Source organism: Corapipo altera, unplaced genomic scaffold, assembly GCF_003945725.1.
Source record: "Corapipo altera isolate COAL_440 unplaced genomic scaffold, ASM394572v1 183, whole genome shotgun sequence".
NCBI classification, from domain to species: domain Eukaryota; kingdom Metazoa; phylum Chordata; class Aves; order Passeriformes; family Pipridae; genus Corapipo; species Corapipo altera.
In genome coordinates this window covers 130,253-144,696 of record NW_020885026.1, presented here as the reverse complement: position 1 = coordinate 144,696, position 14,444 = coordinate 130,253, and the positions used below count along the sequence as shown (strand labels likewise).

Here is a 14,444-nt window from a genome sequence, read left to right as displayed (position 1 = left end):
TGTTCCTCGCTCCCCTCTTCACTCCCCATGGCAGGATCAAGCAATGTGTTACCCTGCACTGAGGGGGTGAGAGAACGTCCCGACCCGTGGGCTCAGCTTGTAGCAGCGTGTGGGGTATTGATTTATAGCCTTCAAAGGATGGCAGGGCATAATGAGTTGGGCAGCTGCCAACAACTCCGTGTCACCAGAAGCCTGTGACTCTCCATGTGTTAAAGCTTTGCTGCTCCTCAGTGGTTCAGATGGCTTTGTGTCTGCCAGAGCAGGCACAATTTGTCAGGTTCTTGGGGTGCGCCTACATTTTCTGAACCCTTTTTGAAGCTATTTCTGCATCTGATTTGACAGCCTAAAGCCCACAGAAGGGAAGAACGTAGCTGGTTTGTAGGCATGCAGCCCTCACGTTTAACTTGGACATCATAGGCCCGCTCATAAACCCCAAGTAACAGCAGTTTTGAAAGCCCTCTGCAGTATTGATTTATAATTTTCTGCAGCATCAGCATCACTTTAAAGAGCAAGGGATTTTGTAATGCATTTGTAAATTATTCCTATAAGTACTTTAAGTGCCTCACGGGAGGGCATGTTCGCTCACGATGCTTTGTAATTTATTTCTTCTCCTGTTTTTCAGCTGTGCAACAAAACATTTGTGAATATCCAGGAATGAGGATCCATCCAGGAACGAGGATCCTTAGAGATGGCATTGACATGTACCAGGCTTACTTGAAAACCCTTGTATTATCTGCAGGAAGGAGAAAAGGAAGGTAGGAATAAGTATGAGAGTTGACTGAACCTATGTGGCAAGTTACAAGCTCCTGACAAGTCATAAACATGGTCAGTTTGCTTCTTGAATCCTCTCCCGGGGGTCCCCACTGGGGACTTTGTGGAATGGACTGTCTTTGCTAAGTACTGCTGGTGGTGGGACTCTTAGCTTGGGTTTTATTATGCAGTGTCATTCTGTGTGGATGCAATCAGTTGTATTTTAGAACTACACAGTTTTACTGTTGGTTCTGAGAGTGGCTTTGTCCAGGTCTAACCTTGGATGTCTCGACCAAACACAATTTATGTTATCTTCAGCAGAACCACATTTTACTCTCAAGAGTGTTGTTTTACCCTCTTTCTGTCTAAGTCCTTGGTAGGCTGTTTGATGTTTAGCTGGTAGCCTCAGATCCTAAAGGATTCCAAAAGGAACTGTCCCAAAGTGTGAAGTTTCAGGTGTAACTGAGAGAAGACTTCAGTGGCCAAACGTATGCAAGGGGTGAAAAGCCTCAGTTGGCTCTTGCTGGTGTGAGCAGGGTTATGTCATCCCAGATACTTTTTGAGTAAATAAGTGGCTTTGTTGTACATTATTTGAAAGAAGCCCAACATGAAATTTACTCTGTTGACTTCACTGACCTCAAAAACTCTCACAGCCACTTAATCTGGCTCATTGCCCTGTTCTGTGTGGATTTGTTACAGGGATGTAAACGCTGGTTGAAATCTTACGAAGGTAAATTTTTCTCTAGTGGGAAGGTCAAGAGATTGCTGTTCAGTACATAGGCAGAGAAATAGTCTTTATTTCTGGCTCCATGTTGGGATTTCCAACTCAGTGCTCTTCCAGGCATGCTCATGGAATGCCAGCAAATCCTTGTAGGTGAGGCAGGGCACGATGGTCCTTTGACAAAACAATCCTGAGGGGCTGAGATTCCATCAGTGTGCCCCCATCTGCTCAGATTAGCTGACACAGAACTAACAGTGGTTGTATGGCTCAGGACATGAAGTAAATACCCGTCAGGTTGATCTCTGGAGCAAAGGAATCGTTAGTGGCGTCTTGACCTGCCCTGAACTCCTGGGCAATCACAAAGGATTATTGATAGTTACAGCCCAAACACAGTGAGCAGTACCTTTTGCTCTGTGCAAACACACTGTGCACGCTTGTGAGACCAATTAGGAGTCCCAGGGACTGCCCTAAATTCGTTCTTGTTTTGCTTCTGACCTCCTGGCATGTCCTCACTCACACAAGAAGTTGTTCTGGAGCGCCTGGTCGTGGGGACCAGGTGTTTGCCCCACTGTGGCCAGCTGTCCCTGCTACCCAGCCACTTGTCTGTGCTAATAAATACTTCATGCCCAAGTCCTGAAGAAGGGACCAAAATGCCTTGATGAACCTGGAAGGCCCCAAAAGCGTGTGTAACCTCTGTTTTGCAAGCCCAGTCACCCCTGATGTGTGGGCCTCTTGCCTGGAACAATTATCCGCTCGGTGAAGATCTTACAGACCGCTTGGAAGTGCCTTTTGCCCTCCCTTTCATCCATCTGGCCATTAATGGGTTGTTGGGGGCTGCAGAGGATTTAGCCCGACCAGCAGAGGTTGTAGCTGGCCTGGTGGCAATCCTGCTGCTCCCAGCCCTGGCTCCGTGCAATAATCCACACATTTCCCTGCCTTGCTCCCCGAGCCAGCTGTGGGTGTGTGCCAGTCACACTGCTGGGCTTGACATCAGCGTCCCGACTCATCACTGCAGCTTGGCTGCAAAACCAAGGGGATCTTTTTCTTCTTTATGTGAAGAGCGTGATTGAGTCCTCCTGTTTCTGTGCAAGAGCCTGGAGCAGCTGCCTCCGTTCTCCCCTGGCTGGACTGTGTTTCTCGGGATACAGGAGGGATGCCAACGAAGCAATGTCTCTCCTGGGAGAGGGTTGGATGGATTGTGTTAGTGGAGCTCCAGCAGAAAGCTTCACTCACGAAGGGTGTGGGGAGTAGCAGCTGATCTAGACCAAATGATGACTTAACCTTGCCTGAAAATTAAGACGTCGTTCCTTCAATTTTTGTCCTGCTGGAAAACTGAAATATTTTCATGAAACCCAACTTTTTTTTGTGAGAAAACCTTCTTTCTATCCAAAGCCTGCCTGTTGGAACGCTCCCCACCAGCTCTATTGGTGGGCTGGGGATTTTTCCAGGACTAGCCTGAAGTTTCCATCAGGCATCATAAGGCATTGTTGGGGTTTTTTTATTTGTTTATTTGTTTGCTTTTTAAGGCAGCCAAGCAACATAACTGCTGGCAAGAACTTTAGTACCTGATTCATCCTTATAAGATGCTCTGTAAAGCAAGAAGGCATGTTCCAGAGCTATCTGCAACTTGCTTTTAAAACTGAATTTTCTCTTAATACCCCAAGCAAGACTTAATAAATGGCTCAAGTGTTTGTCTCAATTTAGATGCTTAATTGGTTCTCAGTTTGTTTCAGATGAGGCATGTTGCATTTATCCCATGACCCTGTAAACACAATTTGCCTTGCCATCCCGTAAGTAGCCCCTCTCTCCTTTCAAACCTTATTTTTGTTCACCTTCCTCGCATCCACTTTTAAATAAATATATTAAACTCAGAGGAGCGTGGTTCTCTGCTTCCCAGTCTCCTGGTTTCCTTGAGGTCAGCAAGGGCTTCACCAGTTTACACTGACAGTTTTGATGGCAGCTCCACATTTCTTTCTGGCCTTTCATTTGAAAGCTATTCTGGTGGAGAACAAATTTTTGGCTATTTAGAGAGTGGAAAGGAGCCTCAGGGAATGTCCCTTTTCTCAGTGCCAGTAATATCATGACTGGAAAACAGTTCCTTTCTTTTTCTTTTGTGCCTTGGTGCAGCTGAAAGGTGCTGGAGAAGACCCTGGAAAGGGAAGGTCGTGCAGAGGGAGGAGAGGATGGGACATCCTTCCTGCAAAGGGAGGAGCAGGGTGGCCTCTGGCTATCCAGTACATGATGTAACTCCACCCAGCAGATCCTGGAAATGACTTCAGACCGGCTTAAGGATGGAACAGCACCAAGGAATGACATTTTACTTGGGTTTTTAAAGTTCTAGGCAGAGTCTCTGCCCCGGGTCTGGTTGGTAACTGAGCTCGTAACTTTGGCTTCCACTGCTTTGCTGGGGTTCATTCCTGTGCTTTGAAATGTGACTATTCATGAGGCAGTACCAGCGTTTTTTCCACTCCCTTCTCCTGAGTGACTTCCCTTCCTTGCTGTTCTTGTCCTGCTTCAGGCTTAATTACACCAGTCAGGAGAGATAGAGTTGAAATAGCCACAGCTTTAGGTTGAAGACTGTTTGCTGCATTAAAAAAAAGGCTTAATTCCCTCTCCATCAAGCTTATGATATTAAAACCAATGATTCTCTCTCTTTTCTAATTAGTTTTATTGGTGTGAGCTGCCATGCTGTGCTCAGATACTGTGACTGCAATGCACTTGATACCTGAGCAAAGAAGGGGCAGGTAATGGATAAAAGACTGTGCAGGTCTTCCTCCTCACTGGGACCTCTTCTGGGTGCTAGAAAATCTCCAGGGTTGGTTTTCCTCGTGTTTCTTGCTGTTCCAGGCGGAAATGGCTTTTAAAAAAGGAGCATTAAGATGGTCCTGAAAACATGTCTCAGGGAAAAGAGGGGTTGAGACGCTCAGCTACTGTGATGATGGATGCTTTTTGTGAAGGGAAGATGTGCCCATTCAAAAATACTTGTGCTTCCATGTGCATATTCCACAGACTTGCCTTGGCAGAGCAAATCCTCGCTGCACTGCAGGTTGGGTGAGAAGTGACTGGGCAACCACCTGCAAAGTCACTGTGGGGTGACTGCTCTGTGCCTTTTTTCTGTCATTCCTGATCTGGAGGAGAGAGAGTCCTGTAAAGAACTTCCCAGCACTAGAAAGTTTCTGTGAGCTGGCATTGCTTGGCTGTGAATATTCATGTGCAACTTGTTTCTGGAGCAAAAACGTGAGCAGGGCTGTGGTGCTGCGAATTGCAAGTGAAAGTGTTAATTTTCACACAGTTGTAAAAGAAATACCACTTTGTGAAGATTTTGACTGAGTCAGAGGTGAAGTTCCTGTCAGCTTTAAAGGGTGCAGGTCTGAGATGCTGAGTTTGAATATTGAGACCCTCTTAAAATACTTTGTTTCATCGGAAAGATTCTCAGGCTCTCTCAGCATGTTACTTTGTCAAACTCACCTTTTTTTCCCCGGAGAGAGGTTGGAGCTTGACTTGTTATTCAGCTTTCTATTGCAGCTTTGTTTAGTGGAGTTTATACATTCTTAGATCAAACATTATACAATCTGACCAGGAATCACGCAATCACAGTGGGAGATGGGAAGGAACAGCATAATTTATTCTATAAACAAAGGCATCATCTACATTAAAGTACAAGCTGGTTAATAAAATGGGTTTTAATGCAATAAAAAAAATAAATATGCAGCTTTCCCTGAGCTGTGTTTAGAAATAGTTGCACTCAAATGAGGAATGTGGCACTCGTGTTCCCACAGAGGCTGCCTTCATCTCCTGAAAGCAACTACCCTGGCCCATCTTGTCTGGGAAGACTAGAGGGATTTGACCAGACCCCTTTTGTAAAATGGAATGGGTAATGAATGCCAGCAGAAGGACTACACTACATTTAATATTTCCTCTGAGATGAACCAGCTGCTCTAGGCTGGGATCATGCGCAAGCTCATGCTGAGGAGAACTCTGAGGATACTGAGAATGGGCATAAAAAGGTGATGTCAAAAGATAGTAAGTCTTCTTGTTATCTACAGCTTGTTCTGGAGGATGCCTGTGTCAGACCCTTGTAGGACAGCTTTGCTGCTAAAGTTGTGACTTTGGTAAAATTTCCAAATTACTGGGTGGACAGAGGATCCTCCTGAGTCTTTGCTGGACACCCAGAACTGAGATATGTGTTATGGGCAGAGGCTGGTGAGTCAAGCTGCTGCTTCTGGATCTGAGGAGGGAGGAGAGTTGGGGGAGATTGTCCCTTTTTTTCTGAGGATGTATTGCAGCATGGGCAGGGACCTACCTGCACTACAGACCCAGGAAGTATCAGCTGGATTAAAACTCGCTTTATCCAAGAAACGTTATAAAAGCTCCTAGCAGAGGAGAAAGGCTAACTTCAGGGAAGGCAATGGTACAACTCCCCTTAGCTTGAGCCAGGAGAAGATTTCATCCTGGAGCTGCAGCGAGTACAACCAGCATTTCTCCTGGAGCATAAACCAAGGGTTGCCAGGAGTTATTGCTCACGTGTGCACACAGGAGTGCTCAGAGCCTGGCCACTGAGACCTTTCCTTGGGGATCCATATTAAATACCTCTCACAAAAGCTGCCCTGTGCCTGAGCAGAGGAACTCCTGCTCGTGATGTTAAAAATGGTAAAAAAAAAAAAAAAAGAACCCACCACCCCTTTTTTGACACACACACACAGTCACATACCTCTTATCCTCCTGCCAGTGTGGTGGAGATCTCAGCACGGCTGAACAGCACACACCGTATGGGACGCTGAAATTGCTGCCTGGGAAGTGCTTTCAGTCCCTGCTCTGAATACTGCCAATGCAAAAAAATGTCCCCTTTGTCATGGTGGTGAATGAATTTTCTTGTTCCCCTTTCTGCTTGGATTTATGTTAACCCTGGCTTTCAGCCGAGTTTGATCTGCTCACTTTATTGTATTGCAAACAGTAGTCAATAGCTCTTCAGCTCGAGATCGCCTGGATTTATTTTCAGGTCAAGTCAGCTCTCCTTGACCCAAGTCTGAACCAAAATACATTCCCAGAAGATTCCCCGACAGGATATGGGATCCAAAGACAGAGTGACATTGTAATGAGTTCAAGGTTCGGGCTCAGTACAACAGAGCCCCTGTTGGTGCAGGGGAGGCACTGAGCTATCCTTCTTGTTTCAGAGCTGGGTCCTCTCCTGGGGCAACTCACAGCAGATTTTGTCACCCATCAGTCACTCCTCTTCATGAGCAACGTCGTGCCATAAAACCATGGAATGGTTTGGGTTGGAAAGGACAGTTAAGCTCATCTCACTCCACCCCCGTTCCCTGGGCAGGGACATCTTCCACTAGACCAGGTTGCTCCCGTCGCATTCCTGGTGTTTGTGGTCTGAAGGGGAGCCAGTCCCAGCTCCTTATGGATGTGTTTGCATGGCTCTAAAACGCCTGCGTGGAATTTGCTATGCAGGCTTTAAGCAACTGATGAGATGGTCTGCATTTTTTTTATTATTTTTATTTTAAGGAAAAGTGTGATCTCTTCTGGGGACTGCCTGGCACAGAGGCAGCACTGACTGATACTGCATCGTGAAGTGAAAAACAGCTTTGAGGACTTGTGGCTAAAATGGAATGAACTCATGGATTTATCCTGGATGATAAATCTTTCTTCAAAAGAAGGCAGCCTTATGTTTGGTACAATAGACTGTTTATTTCTTCTGTGGAAAAAAAAAAAAAGAAAAGAAGTGGTGTAATCAGATAGAATTAGCTTTCCAGGGGCCCTGGGCAAAAGCTCAGACTGCCTCCTTCTTCTGCTCACATTGGATTATATGAGTAGTCTAAGACCTCTCTGCCTTCCTACAGCATTGGGCTATGAGCTGCTACCAGTGTGCCTTGAATATCAATCCTGTGTTAAACTCCCCAGCAACAAGGGTTTCCACAGAAATTAAGTGTCCAAGTGTTTGGCTGGTATAAACTGTTTGTTTCAGCTGGGAACCTGGCCCAGGTATGGAAAAAAAATACAGCCTTATTAGTGCTTTTCATCTCGAGCAGGTATTGGATACACATGGCAAATACACAACTAAGGTACAGCTGGCTTAGCGTTGCATTAAGAGTCTGTGGGGTGTGTGTGTGCTGACTTTGTTGTTTGGGCTGTTCGTGGTTAATGTTTTATCAGCCCTTTTTCATTTTATCTAGACATTTACTTCCCTGGGAACAGCCCCGTGTGCAGTTCTGTGATGCCCCAAATTTCACACCTCGTTGGGATGTTCGGGGAAGCTGTCAGCGACATAGCTGGGCAAAGGGAAGGAGGGAAGTGGGAAGTCCACAGGAGTTTGCACGGGGACAATGCAGTTGGCGTGATAAGCAAATCCCATCTTTTCTGATGGGTCAAGTGGGTTATCTGTGCCTGAGCTGGCTGAGAGGGTGATGTGGTCAAAGGGGCATGAATTGTTTTAGGGCCCAGGAGCTGCTCAGCGGTCGCTGTTATCTTGTGCAGAAACCTTAAACTGATTTTTCCCCTTGTTCCACTGGAATAAAATACTTTGGACTGTGAGTTACCACAGAGGAAGGACAAGGACACGAGCAGTTACTGTACAGTAAGTTATGTTTGCTGAACCCCTTCCTGTAGCTGTTGTGAGAGTTTTTGTCATGATCCACAGGTTCCTCCTGAGGGAACAGGAGACAGCAGGGCTCCTCAGGGACCTGTGCTTAGGGTGAGTGTCTGGAGAATGTGGGCAGGAGTCTCATCCCAGTGCCCTCCGTGCCTGGAGCTAAGCTAGAGGAGTTCAAACCTATGTCCCATGTGGGGCTGTGCTGACCACCCTGTTACAGGTACGGAGGGACAAAGGGAGGAGGCGTGTGCCTGTTTCAAAGGAACACAACATTTGTGGAGTCAGGAGAGAGGTGGGAAGCCAAAGATGGAGTGGGACCAATAAGTGTGGAAGGGGGCCATGAGACCAGTCCCACACCTTGACTTTATTTACTTAACATTTTCAAGGAGTTGCTGCTAAATGGGGGTGACTGTCATTCTCAGCTGCCATGCTCGGGCTTAGCTCCAGGAACTCCAGTCCAGCTCTGCTGACTGTCAGCAGCTGGAACTTGGGCCCTGTGTTTAATGTCCCTTCCTCGGTGCTCATGCAGTCGGTTTTCCTTGCCAAGATTATATTTATTTTCCTTCCTAAAGGACTGCTCTAAACATCATACTTTAAAACAATATGCCTTTTTCCCCCACAGAGAACAATATGATATGCCACTGTTGAATTAATATGTCCATGAAAAGTGAATATAATCTCCCCAGTAGATCCCCTTTCCAAAAGATTTATGATTTAATGAATTTTTTATTTCTTACCGGCCTGTAATATTCAGTCATTTTACACCTAGCAGGACTCTTTCCCATGGAAGCAAGGGAAGGTAGGGGGGATCCCATCACCCTAATTCCAACTCCTTTCTTTCCTCTCTGTCCCTGGCATGCCACTTGTCACTAATGCAGGTTTCCCTGCCATAGCATGGCTTCTGTCAAAACCTGCCCTTGCCACGTTAATGTTACCCTGCTAGTTTGAGGCTGTGTTGTGCAGAGAGGAGAAGTTTATGGATAGTGTTTATGTAAAAATCAGTGCCTCTGAAAAGTGTTCTCTGCTGGCTGCTTGGCTGCTCCAGGCAGGATTCTGGCTCAGGGTTTGGTTTCATCCTCCTCATGGTCACACTCCAGCACGTCCTCTAATAAAGGGCAGTAATGCCAATTATGAAGCAGCAAATAACATCCATAGGTAACACCTTTATTTAGTGGAAAGGGTAAGAGGGAAATGAACTGTGAAGGAGAGAGAGCCATCTCCAGTAGTTATTAAAACAGGGGTAATATTCCTAATTGCACCACAATTGCTTTCTCTGAAAGCTCTCATCACATTGAAAATAGTAAATCGAATGCTCTGCCACCCTCTCCTCAGGGATCCTGCTGGGTTGCTTGGCTTTGGGAAAGCTTACTGGGATTGACAGAAAATGCTCTACCATGCAGGTGGACAAGATCTTACACTCTTCTGCTGTTGTGTCCCCCCTCCAGCCCTGGAGGTGTCCAAGGAATGACTGGACATGGCACTCAGAGCTCTGGGCTGGGTGACAAGGTGGGGATCGGGCACAGGTTGGACTCGATGGTCTTGGAGGTCTTTTCCAACCTCAGTAATTCTGTGATTCTGTCTTTGGGTGGAAAAAGCCAGAGAATGGTTAAAATGCTGGGTGGCCCAGCTGTCAGAGGCCACGTGAAGCTCCGTGTGCTTTGTGTTGTCTCCCTGAATCAGGGCTGTTCACCGTCACTTGTCAGCAGGCGAGTGCTGACGGCCCCGGGGTCGGGCAGTGCTGGAACACACGGATCTCTCCCGGCAGCTTTTTGCAGGGCTTTCAGCGTGTGCTGCCTCAAACCACAGATGCTGGAGCCCGACAATCTTCCCCTTCACTTTGGTCCTTATTGTTGTGGTGGAGAAGGTGAAAATGCAGCTTTGGAGCTGCAGTGTAGATGGAAACCAGCCCCCTGAGGGGCTTTCTGCAGTAAAAATATCATATCTCACGAACCTTTAAACTAACAGGTGGGTGGTATGGAGGAGGAGGAGGAGGAGTGGAAGTCCTGTACTGTGATTTCTCTTTGATTGTTTGGTTAGTGATTTAGGCTGGGCTAGGGGAAGCAGGAGCCTTGCCCTAGGATGGGTCGTGGTTGCCCTGGCAGCCTCTCCCTGCACTTCTCTTCTTTTTTACTCCACTTTTAAGAGGTCAGCTTCTTTCTGCTGCCTCAGTTTCCCTAGCACTGGCTTTCCCACTCCCTTCCTTCAGTTTGGGTAACCTCTGGCTCGCTCCATCCTTGCTCAGAGGAGGACAGTGGTGAAGCAGCCTACAAGCACAGGTCCCTTCCCTGTGCTGCTTCAAGTGCAGTGATGGGGAGGCTGCTTCTCCCTGCTCTCTTCCCTTTCCTCATCGTGCATCTCTTCCAAACCGGATGGGCTGGAGCTGGACAGGACACCAGCCCTGTGGCTTTCCTGGTGGCTGCTGACACTGCTCTAGGCATGGTTTGGCACTAAATGACTCGATTGTTCTCCGTTGGCAGGGGAAGTGGAGCTGGGCAGTACCGCAGTCGCTGCCTGCTGGAACCTTGCTGCTCGTTTCCCTTCTGCTGTGATTTTGGAGGTGACTCCTGATGCAGTCATCTATTTATTCCTTTTGTTAGTGTGGTGGCTTGTTCCTCCATCCATCATCCAACCGATGTGGTGAGGAACGTGACTGGGAGAGGACAGAGAACGAGATGTCTCGAAAGAGGGAGGAAGCAGTGCTGTGTTTTCACGCAGCAGCCCACTGGCGCAGGACTGCAGGAAGCTCTTCTTTACCTTTGTACACTTCATGGATCACAGCCTGATTTCCTCCAGGGCTCTCCCTGGCTGTGTCAGGCGATGTGGGTGTTTGCACTCCTGGCTGGAGCGTTCTCTGTGTGAGCGCAGTGCTGCTCCCGCCTCGCTGCTGCCGCACGCAAACCCTCTCCCGTGCAATGGGGAAACCTCTCCCTTTGTCCCGTTTGGATATTTGCTGTGTGATCGAAAAGCTCCCCCACCCAACACATATGGCACTTTGCCTTACTGACTTTCTCTCTCACCCCCCAAAACCCATGTCTTTCTAGCACTCGAAGCTGCCAACTTGCATTTTTTTATTTTTTAAACTCTCTGTTGAGTTGAGTAGGCAGGGCTGGGTGTCAACTTCCATCTGCCTCCCAGCTGGAAAGGGAAGCCTTAAGAGAAAATGAGGATGCTTTCAGCCTGCATTCCCAATGTCAACAGGGAGAAGCTGTGGAGATTGTGAGAAATGACTGATTTTTTTTTTTTCTCTCCCCCCCATTAGTACAAATTTTTGCCTTTGGAGCATAAAAGAATATATTGCTGTAGTTCAGGCTGTTAAACAAAATATGAATGTAAAACAAAGCATTAAATAATGATCTGGCTTTCAGTGCTGTGTTTTGCCCAGCACTCGGTGCCTGCTCTCCTGCTGTACCTATCTCTGAGAGTCAGAGCTTGCTTTTAGGTGTGTTTATCTGCAGTGCTGAGCACAGTGGAGCCTTGACCTTATGCAGGGCCCCCCATAGTCTGGGGAAAGCAGAAGCTTGTTGTGGAAAGACCTCAAGACAAACCTAATGAGGTTTGTGAACATAATTAGGTTCCCTGCTGCCCTGTGAAGGTGACCAGTCCCTCCCCATCATGTTGCCACAGACTCCTGTGTAGCAGGTAAAAGCTGCAGAACTTTGCTTTCCCCATTTCCTGAATCCTTAAAAGGGTTGGGTTGGAAGGGCCCTTACAGACCATCTTGTTCCACCCCCTGCCACGGGCAGGGACACCTTCCACTAGCCCAGGCTGTTCCCAGCCCTGCCCAACCTGGCCTTGGACACTTCCAGGGATCCAGGGGCAGCCACAGCTTCTCTGGGCACCCTGTGCCAGGGCCTTCCCACCCTCACAGGAAAAATTTCCTTCCCAATATCCCATCTAACCCTGCCCTCTGGCAGTTTGAAGCCATTCCTCCTTGTCCTAGCACTCCAGGACCTTTAGGCACTGGAAGGGACTCCAAGGTCTCCCTGGAGCCTTTTTTTCTTCAGGCTGAACAGCCCTGGCTCTCCTATTCCAGTGAGTGATGGACCACCTGGACAGCTGCATCTACAAGAGTTATTGGCTACAGGACTGTCTGCAGTCACATCTTTGGGGACACCTGCTTCGGTTGGCAGCAGATCCCAATTAATCACGGCAAGACCCTCTGCTGATCTTATCTGGGGTGCCCAGCTCTGCTTGCTCTGTTCTGGGGAGGTGGTTTTGTATCATACAGGTTTGTCATGGCTGAACACCGAGCAAAATCTGCCTGTCACAATGGAAAGGGAACGGGCCCTGGCTGTCCTGTGTGAGGAACGTGCTCCCCATGAAAAGACTGCTGAAGGGAGGAACCCAGAGAGGACAGCGAGAGCTCTGCCCTTGGCAAAATGCAGGTGAGGAAAGGTTGCCGGTGACTCCTGGACACCTAGCAGCTTTGTGGTTGCAGGTGCTGGCTGGTATTTTTAGAGAGCTGTGGAAGACGTTGGACTACTTGGTGTTATTTTCTGGCACACCAGCTAAGGAAAAACCACTCCACTTGCTTTTTTGGCTGAGTGACTGGAGTTCTGCTGGAGTAGCTTTATTTATTTTTTTTTCCCTAGGATTTTCAGAGCCAAGTGCTTCAGTACAATGCTTATTTTTAAACCTAATCCTGTTGTTGTCTGAACTCCTCGTGCTTCAATCCCACCAAATCCATGGACTTGGGTGAGCGCTCGGAATTTGAGCAGATGCTGAAACGCTTTGCTCACTGACAGCTGTGAAGTTTGGAGGAAGGAGAATGGGGGTCAGGAAGGGAGATGAGGTACCTTACATCACACTCTCTCCATTGTGAAATGGTGGGAGACCTGTCCCTCTGTTCTCCTCGTTCCCTGGCACCGAAACCCCCGGCAGTGTGTGAGCCAGAGGATGGGATGGTCCTGGTGGCTTCTGTGGCCGTGCTGCAGGGTGGCACTTAGAGCTTGTGGCAGCCCAGATCTCGGTGGGGACAGAGGCACCACCAAAGGCCCACCAGGTCAGGCCTCTCCTCAGCATGTCTCTGTGCCACGTGCTCCCCAGGACACCCCAGTGCGGTGCCAGCTGGGAGCTCTGGGGATGCGTGGGACTGAGCTGGGAGGAGCACCAGGCATGCTTGGAGCTGCAGGAGTGCAATATCTACAGCTTAATCTTCTCTTTCCTGGCAGAAAAGCTGAAGCTGATTGTGCTGTCACTTCTGCAAGTGTAAATGCGATGTATTTGATTCTGTTCTTTGATGGGGGCAGAATTAAGGAATTGTGAGCTGAGAAACAGAGTACATTTAAAATATCAATGTCTTTTTTCTCCCAGAATTAAGACTGCTCTGCTTGCAGCTGGGAGTCCTTTTAACCTGCACCCTCACCCTTTTTACATGGGTCTCTTCCACCACAGAGTAAAATGTCTTGTTTTGCTGCATTCCTGACTTGGTTTAAGCTTGGTAGCTTGTGCTGGACATTTTTGTGGGGAAACACGTTCTCTTTTTAAGCACGCATTTTTCAGCAGGTTTAATCATATAATCATAGGATGGTTTGGGTTGGAAGAGACCTCAAAGATCATCTGGTTTCACCCCCTGCCACGGGCAGGGACACCTTCCACTAGCCCAGGTTGCTCCAAGCCCCGTCCAACCTGGCCTTGGACACTTCCAGGGATGGGGCAGCCACAGCTTCTCTGGGCACCCTGTGCCAGGGCCTCCCCACCCTGACAGGGAAGGTTTATTTTCTAATATCTAATTTAAACCTACTCTCTTTCAGTTTGAAGCCTTTCCCCTTGTCCTGTTTGTTGCCTGGGGAAATAGGATTAAGCATTTTTGGGGAAACAAAAGACATGCTTTCTGGGGGTGTTGAAGCCCCCAGGTTGCAAGGGCTAAAATTTAGTCCTATATCTTCCAAAAGCAGTGGTTGAAACGTGTTAGCTAAGCTGTATCCCCTGGCTGGGCAGCGGCTCAGCAGTGCCAAGGTGATTTAGGCTCTGGGAACTCTACATGTTGGTGTGGGCTCCAGCAGCAGGGTTTGGGCAGGGTAACCCTGCTCCAGGTCACCTGGTGTTTTCAGAGCAGCCTGGAGGTACGTGCAGATCCAGGGATCAGCAGGTTGATAGTCCTCTAATCCCAGCATCTTCTCTGGGATGAAGGACAGACAGACCAACCCCCTTCCCTCCCATGGGCTGTGTTACCCCCCTGCCTCCCCTGTGTTCAGCAGCAGTGTGAAGGAAGGGATTTTCAGTTTTAGTCAGTGACTCTCTGGCCTCTTGTCACTTTTCCTTGGCATTAGTTTTTCTTGCCTTTGGGGAGGGAGCAGAGGTGAGGATCTGCTGCCTCCCCTTGCCTGGTCTGCTCAGTATTTACAGTGGCAAGGGGAAAACAAATCAAACCAGAAA

General features: G+C 48.1%; 1 protein-coding gene and 1 long non-coding RNA gene across 2 annotated transcripts in view; both read left to right on the top strand.

Annotated features, from left to right (window-relative positions):
- The window catches only part of LOC113959212, a 20,053-nt gene extending 11,715 nt beyond the window's left edge, over positions 1 to 8,338 (top strand). Inside the window, exons 2-3 of the long non-coding RNA XR_003531739.1 lie at positions 623 to 755; positions 8,115 to 8,338. This is a non-coding gene — a long non-coding RNA (uncharacterized LOC113959212). The remainder of the gene's footprint in view (positions 1 to 622; positions 756 to 8,114) is intronic.
- Positions 8,339 to 12,658: 4,320 nt separating this feature from the next.
- Positions 12,659 to 14,444, top strand: part of ACKR3 (atypical chemokine receptor 3) — a 7,855-nt gene continuing 6,069 nt past the window's right edge. The window contains exon 1 of the mRNA XM_027668071.1: positions 12,659 to 12,761. The gene's annotated coding sequence lies outside the window, so the exon portion shown is untranslated. The remainder of the gene's footprint in view (positions 12,762 to 14,444) is intronic.